The sequence below is a fragment of the Galeopterus variegatus genome, unplaced genomic scaffold (genome assembly GCF_000696425.1).
Source record: "Galeopterus variegatus unplaced genomic scaffold, G_variegatus-3.0.2 Scaffold1004, whole genome shotgun sequence".
In the NCBI taxonomy this organism is placed as follows: Eukaryota; Metazoa; Chordata; class Mammalia; order Dermoptera; family Cynocephalidae; genus Galeopterus; species Galeopterus variegatus.
The window spans coordinates 356,800-364,555 of record NW_007727115.1 but is presented as its reverse complement, the minus strand read 5'-3'; the positions used below and the strand labels follow the sequence as shown (position 1 = coordinate 364,555).

The window sequence follows — 7,756 nt, the reverse complement described above, 5'->3', positions numbered from 1 at the left end:
GTACAAGCTAACATCCATGAGAGATGATGAATGTAGACCTAAAAAGTCCATCTTTGAGCCAGGGCTGAGGAAAGAGGAGTTCAGGAAATGTCTTTAGACTGATGTTCTTCAGATAAAGTTGTTAAGGTTCCCCATTTTGAAACTTTATAAAGACTTCTCCCTCAGTCTCGTGAGAAATAATTTATTTAGTGTCAGGGGGTTTTGTCTGGCTCCTGACCAGTACCAATTAGCCTTTGGCCAAGTTCTATTAACACGAGCTTGTACAAGTGCCCACCTTATGGATCACTGGAGTTCTCATGGTTTCCTCATTCTGTAAATGAACCTCTTTGAGGCCAAACACCTGTTTCCTCTATGTTTTCTGAATGTAACCTATACTTACCCTCTGAATAGTGAAAGTTCACAGAAACAATTTGGAATTGCAGTGACTACTAGGGGGAACTTTAACATTAGCATGATGTTCATTTGAGTTACTTTTGAACAAAAAGGGAAGAAACACTCATGAGGAGACTTCTTTGTTTGTAGGAGAGATTATTGTATTGCATGTAGAAGACTTCCTTTTCATTTCAAGGTTCAATAATCTCTGGCTTTTTATTTGTATGGCTTGATAAAATTGTCAAAGACTCCACCTCTTTGGTGTTTGTATATGTAAAAATCCATCTAAATTTTCTCTCTTCTCCTTACGGATAGGAAATAATTAGCTCCTTACAGTGATAGTTTAATATTGTCTGAACTTGGATTATCCTTACTTTTTTCCCCCATTCTGTTTCTGTTTCTCCTCCTCTCTTTTTCTGGTGCTGAAAAATTTTAAAGAGTAAGAGATCAGAAAAATCATTTTGTTGGTATATGTGTACTCTGGGAATATCTAGTGTAAACATTAAAAATTGTCTTTAAAAAAAACAGAGTTGTGTTTCATTTGTTTTAAAATTTGTAGAGGTTGGAAATTGCATTTACATAACAGCCTTCATTACTATAATTATGAGATTTAAAAAAAAGACCTTAGTTTCAAGTTAAAGGAATAAATATTGGCATTATTTAAAGACTCTTTAGAATTTACTTTACAATATGAAAATAATATCAGCACGACATTTAGGTTTATACAAGATCAGGCTTAAACTTCTCATGGTTTAAATTTTGTAAATTGGTTTCATGAGTTAAGTAAATTATCAGCATTTCCATGACTTTAAAAAAATTTTTTTTTAATTAAAAAAACATATTCAAATAAATACAATAACAATGAATGGTTTAAATTTTGTAAATTGGTTTCATGAGTTAAGTAAATTATCAGCATTTCCATGACTTAAAAAAATTTTTTTTTTAATTAAAAAAACATATTCAAATAAATACAATAACAATGGATATCTTTTTAAAGGTTTAATTTTATGAAATTCTTACAGTGCTGCCAATCATAAAGAATTACTGTCTTAGCTAAGATTACACTCCAGATTCTTTACTAACTTAAAGATCTTAGACTATTCAGAACAGTGGCAACTACTATAATAGCCACTGTGAATATTTAAATTAATTAAAATTAAATAACATTAAATATTCAATCCCTCAGTTGTACTAACAGTTCAAGCACTCAACAGTCACATATGGCTAGTGGCTACCATACTGGACAGTGCAAGTGTAGATCACTTTCATAATCACAGTGTTCCATTGACAGCACTGCCTCATGTGATGAAACTAACTAGTAAATAATCTTTGGGTGCCTGGATAATTTTTAAGCAAGAAATAGACAAACATTGATTACTAAACATAATTTTAATATACCTTTATTTCTTAGAATAGTAATAGATGAATAAAATAATGCCTTTGGATGACGTTATATATATGCTTACTTTATTTTACACTAAAATAAGAAATTAGTGCTCCTGAAGAAAAGATAACTAAACAGTTTTTGCTCATCTGTCTTCTAGTTTTCTCTTGTTTCTGGAGAAAACAAAAGAGATTAATTTGGTTAAAGATTTCTATTAATATAGACAGCTGACTAGACTAGGCACTATGATTAGAGATATACAAATACGTATGCAAGATAATGCATATGAATTTGTTTAAGAAAATTATATTTTATCAATATGGTGCATTTGCAATATATACATTGTTTCATATAATATACTGCTATATTTTAAAGCTACAGTTAAAAGCTTTAAATTACCAATTTATGCATTTTATATCTGTGTATGCCTAAATACTTACACAGAAAGATGTACAGTACATGTACCTATACATATGTAAAGGATTAATATACCTTTCTAAGTATATATGTATATGTACAGGGGTGCTTCGAAAGTTTGTGTAAAAATAGAATTAAGATAATAAGAATCTTTCCATGAACTTTTTGAAGACTCCTCATATATGTATATAAAATCCTTTACTATATATTGTCTTAATAACGTACAGAGGAGTAAAATGAAAACTTTATTGTCTTTTTCTATAAAATCATCAGGCTATTTTATGCTCAGATTAGCAGAAGTACATTTTTGTCACAAAATATTTTTTATATTCTCTCAAATAATTTCTGAAAAGATTATTTCTTTTTTAAAGAAAAGCTGAGTTCCTAATAATCATCGTTGTTTATTGTTGTGTGCTTTGATAAAATTACCTGTAAATATTTTGATGGATTTTGGACGTGACCAGAGCCACTGTGCACACAATAAGCACAAAACAGCTGCCGGCTTTGTCTTCCACTCCAGCACCAAACCCCTGCCCCCTTCCCTTTACGAGAAGCCTCCTGACTTAAACAGAAACACTTTTGCTTCCACAAGGGCACAGTTCTTCGCCCTGGTCGCATAGTTTCCACATTAGCATAATGGCCCTCGTTGATGGTCTCAGCCAGCCCTTGGCACCCTATATAAGCTCTACCACCCCCACACCTGGTGCTGTCCTCCATTTTGAGGGCAGCCATTGGCTGCCTTCTGTTTGGGGCGCAGCCCGGCAGATTCTTTTCCTTTAATAAAGCTTGATGGGTACCTGGCATCTCGGCTCACTTTCTTTCATATTTTTTGTCTTTAGATACTTACGATTTATACCTTGTATTCTGTGACAACTATACCAAATGCTAAAATGTGTTTTCAAGTACACAATTTACAAACAAATATATAGGAAGCAAAGAGGAGATTTAATTACTGCTAGGCTAGAAATCAAAAATCGCAATGGAGGTGATATCTGAGTGTGCACTGAAGGATGGGCAGCGAATGCAGACGAGGTCATTCCAGAAGGATGCAACAGTGATGAAGGCAGAAATGTGCAGCATGTGGTTAAGCAGTGGTCTTCAAAATGCTTTGATTATATCCTTCTAAAAGAATATGGAAAACTAGATATCCTTTTGTGCATTTTAAAGTAAACATATAAAATTTTTCATTACAGATTTAAATAGTTGCAAAGGGTGAAATTTGCAGTAAGTTAGAAATATTGTCATTTGAAAAACAAAATGGTCACAGCATTTAAAAAGATATTTCCAAAGGAATAAAAATGATAGCTACTACTATCCATTAAACAAAAAGAAGGAGCTCTTTTTAACAGTCATATATTTTATCTTAACTCTTTATTCCCTTGAACTTGTATTTCCATTCCACTGCATCTATGGAATACAAAAAAAAATTTTTTTGAAAAGTATATATATGTACTTTCTATGAAATTCTTTATTAAAAAGTAAATTTTGTATTGAAATATAGCCTATATACATAAATCTTAAGTTAATGTATCAATACATTTTCAGAAAGAAATACACTCATGTAATAACCACTACCCAGATCAAGAAATTGATCATAGAATATTTCTAGCACCCCAGAACCCTCTCTTGGGTGTTCTTCCAATCACCATTCCCTTGGCCTAAGGGTAATCACTTCTAAGCCTAGGCATCTGTTTTGTGTCTGAATCCTTACATTGTAACATTCATTTATGTTGTCAGGTACTGATGTAGTTAGTGCATTATTATTGATGTATAATATAACAATATCACAAATTATTTAACTGCTTTACTACTGAAGGATGTTTGGTCTCTTTCCAGGTTTGGGCTTTTATGAATAAAGCTATTATACACATTTGTACATGGAATTTGGTGAATATATTTCCATATGGAACTGGTAGGTCATAGGTAGGTGTAGTCAGCTTTAGTAGTGTCAAAGGAAAACAGCACTGGATGACAGCAAGACAGATTTTACGCAGACTATCGCAGTAGGGGACAGACTCCAGTAAGAACTGAACTCAACTGCAACTAAGTCACAAGTGACTGAGGCTTTTAAAGGAAAAACAGAGAGGGAACAAAAGGGGCTGTGAGAAAATTGAAAAGGAGGAACAAAAAAGGGGACTAGGGGGACTGGGGGTCTACAAGGAAAAGGAAATTTAGCAAAGAGGAAAGTGGAAAATTACTGAAAATGGTTTGGCAATGTGGATTGAGACAACGTACATTTTTATTGTTTGGCAGCATTGTATTTTTCTGAGCAAAAATGAAGCATGGGTGCTGGGGTCACCTTGGGGACACAGCCTAGCACAGGTGAAAGCCAGGCTAAAGTTTGGTCGAGTCTCTTAGCACCATGTTTGGGTAAATCCATGAGAGTCCATAATTCACAGTAGATACTGCCAAACAGTTTTCAAGGTGGTCAAATCAATTTACTATCCCCCTGGCAGTGTAATCTACTGAAATTTTATCCTAAACCTTTTTATGCTTGAAAGTCCTTTATTGATCTACTAATCATTCTTTTCTGCAACAGAAAGTTGTATAAATTGAATTTTGATTTAAACACATTTCTTGTGCCTATAAGTCATATTAACATTTATCTTTTGGACTGAGTTATCATTACAATCATTAATAGAACCCAATGAACCAAAATCACATATATTACAAATTTGAAAAATATTATTAAACATAAAAAGCAAAACTGTATTGGAAAAGCTTTACTTATAGAGATAATTAAGGTCTTTTAAATAGTATAAGTATCTGTGGATAAATGTTACTTTTTAGTAGATGAGATAATATTCAGCATCACTTTATTCTTATTTAAAATTTTTGTTTACGTTAAGTGCTAAGAAACTGTGTTCACAATAAGTAGACAGGAATAGAAGGAGTTTGCTATTATCATATCATTCAGTTCTTTCAACTCCTCCTGAATACTGTGCCAAAAATTGCATACCAATCTATCTTCGAAACTATTTTTTAAATGATCTGTACCTGACAAATGGATTACTTGCTTTTTCACTTTTGTTGAAAGCAAAAAATTGGAAGCCCTTTAGTAATAAAATGATTTTTTGCTCATTTATTAGAATCAGTTACTTTTCAACACCTATGCAAATCCTCAGAACTGTCCTTTTGTTTGGTATTATGGAGGTTTTTATCCCCTGTGGAGGCAGCACACCTTAGCACACCACTCAGGATGGCTGAGAGATACACCTTTCTTTTGCAAAGTGGGAAAGGGCAGTTGTGCAAAGAAAGCTGGGCAAGGAGAACTGGTTAGGAGTCTGCTTTCACCCAAGGCAATTTTTCAAGCCAATCAGTTTTAGGAAAGCACACATGGTAAGATTTTGGAAATTAATTATCTTAAACCCATTTGTGCCTATGTAGTTCTTGGAAAGTCTTTGGGCTGTCCTTTTTGAAGGCTTATATATTAGAGCAAGGGTAAAGGGTTTGAGTTGCTATAAACCGTTTTCATGAGTTTGGACCTCCTTTTGAACCTAATGGGGTGCCACTGAAAATCTATGGAATAGGGAAAGCGACATGATTAGTGCTGCACTTTAGGAAATGAACAGAATGGCTGGATTCATCCCTTCATTCAACATGGGCTCTATTCTGTGTAGTTTGGATTCAGCAATTAAGAAAACAAAGTTCCTGCCTTCCTAGAGATTATATTCTAATGCAGAAAGACAGAGAAATGAATTCAATAGCATAATGCCTGACAGTGATGAATGCTGTAAAAAATATAAAACAAGCACTATTCTAGATAGTGTGAATACAAAGCCTCTGTGTTCCGTGGAGCTTACATCCTGATGGGGAAGACTAGAAACAAATGAATACGATACCATAATGTCAGGCAGAGATAATACTGGTGATATAAAATGTAAGGGTATGTGTGCAAGGGGTAAGGAGTTTATTTTTTAGATAGGGTGGCTTGAGGGATTAGGAGATGACATTTTAGGGGATCTGAGACTTGACCTGAATAAAGTGATGAGGCATCCCATATGAACATGTGTCTACCTAGGTGAAAAGGGTTACAACAAAGGGAACAGCAGTGCACATGCTAGGGAAAAAGTGTGCATGGCATATTTGGGGAAAATAAGACAGCTAGCCTGGAAAATAAAAGGATCACTCTGGCTGCTTTACCAAGAATAGAATGCAGGAAGGCAGGAGTAAAGAGTCTTGGATTATGCTTGTAGAGGATGGCAAGATGATAAACAAGGGAAGGAGGGTCAACAGATAATGATGTCTAATGCCTTTCTCATGAATACTAGAGAAACAAAATGGGAAAGGGAATACACATTCCAAAGGCACTGTAGAGGCAGGGTAACTTGGAAACGGAACAGGGATGGCAGCACAGTTGGAGAGAATGAGGAAAATGGAAGGCAGCTCTGAGGCTCTGAAAATTGGTAATTAGAAGAATGGAGGTATCATTAACTACAATAAAGAAATTAAGACAAGAGAAAGAAATTAAAGAGAGAAAGGGGAAGATGATGAATGTTGATTACGTTGAGTAAATCCAGATGTAGATGTCTAGCTGATATAGATCATAACTCTACTCTTGTTTCCAAATGGGCAAAAGTCAAGGCCATTTTCACAAGTTTCAAGGAAAAAAGCCAGTAGCTATTCTTTTGAGGAAGTTAAAGCAAAATAAACAGGAGGCCATTAGCCTTGGGTTGTTTCTGTACCTGGATCTCTAACCTAAGCATACACTAACTTGGAAACATTTCTTGTAACTGACTTCAAAAGACGAAAAAACAAAACAAAACAAAACAAAAACACAAGGGGGCCTCAGCCAATCACAAACAGTCAACCAGCTGACTGGTTACATAACTAGGGACCTCCCATCAGACCATACCCAAATAAGGCAAATGCCTCATCACACCATGCCCAAATAGGGCAAATGCCTCATCACACCATGCCCAAATAAGGCAAATGTCTAGCTGTAACTAATCAGGTAATTACTTTGCTTCCATGTTCAGCCTATAGAATCTTGCTGTTCATAGATAGGGCAAATGCCTCATCACACCATGCCCAAATAAGGCAAATGTCTAGCTGTAACTAATCACGTAATTACTTTGCTTCCATGTTCAGCCTATAGAATCTTGCTGTTCATAGTTCTGGAGCTGAGCTCTCTGATTCTCTTCTGGTTCTAAGTGCTGCCAAATTTGTGAATCGTTCTTTGCTCACATAATCTGTTAGATATAATTTGTCTAAAGTTTTTCTTTTAACAGGAGTGATAACTAATGTGGGCAAAATGCTCACACAATAGTGGAAAGTCAAAAGCCAGGGAGATAGAAAAGTGAGGTTTGTCTGTACATTCCTTTAAAAGCGGTGGCATAGCATAAGCATGGCTGTAGAGCTGGACTGCCAAAGTTCAAATCCTCATTCCACCCTTTTTTTAGCTGTATAACCTTGAATTACATATTCTGGGCCTTAATTTCTTTATCTGAAAATTGTAATTATAGAATTTACCTTACAGGGATTTTGTCAAGCAATCATTTCTGGAGTCCACGAAATTTCATAGCATCTGTTAACCTTGTGTCAAAAACATTATAACTTTATTTCTATTAGCCTCTTACAAAA

General features: G+C 34.7%; 1 protein-coding gene across 1 annotated transcript in view; it reads left to right on the top strand.

Moving 5' to 3' along the window:
• The window catches only part of TUSC3 (tumor suppressor candidate 3), a 313,374-nt gene that overhangs the window by 36,403 nt on the left and 269,215 nt on the right, over positions 1-7,756 (top strand). The window lies entirely within an intron of this gene.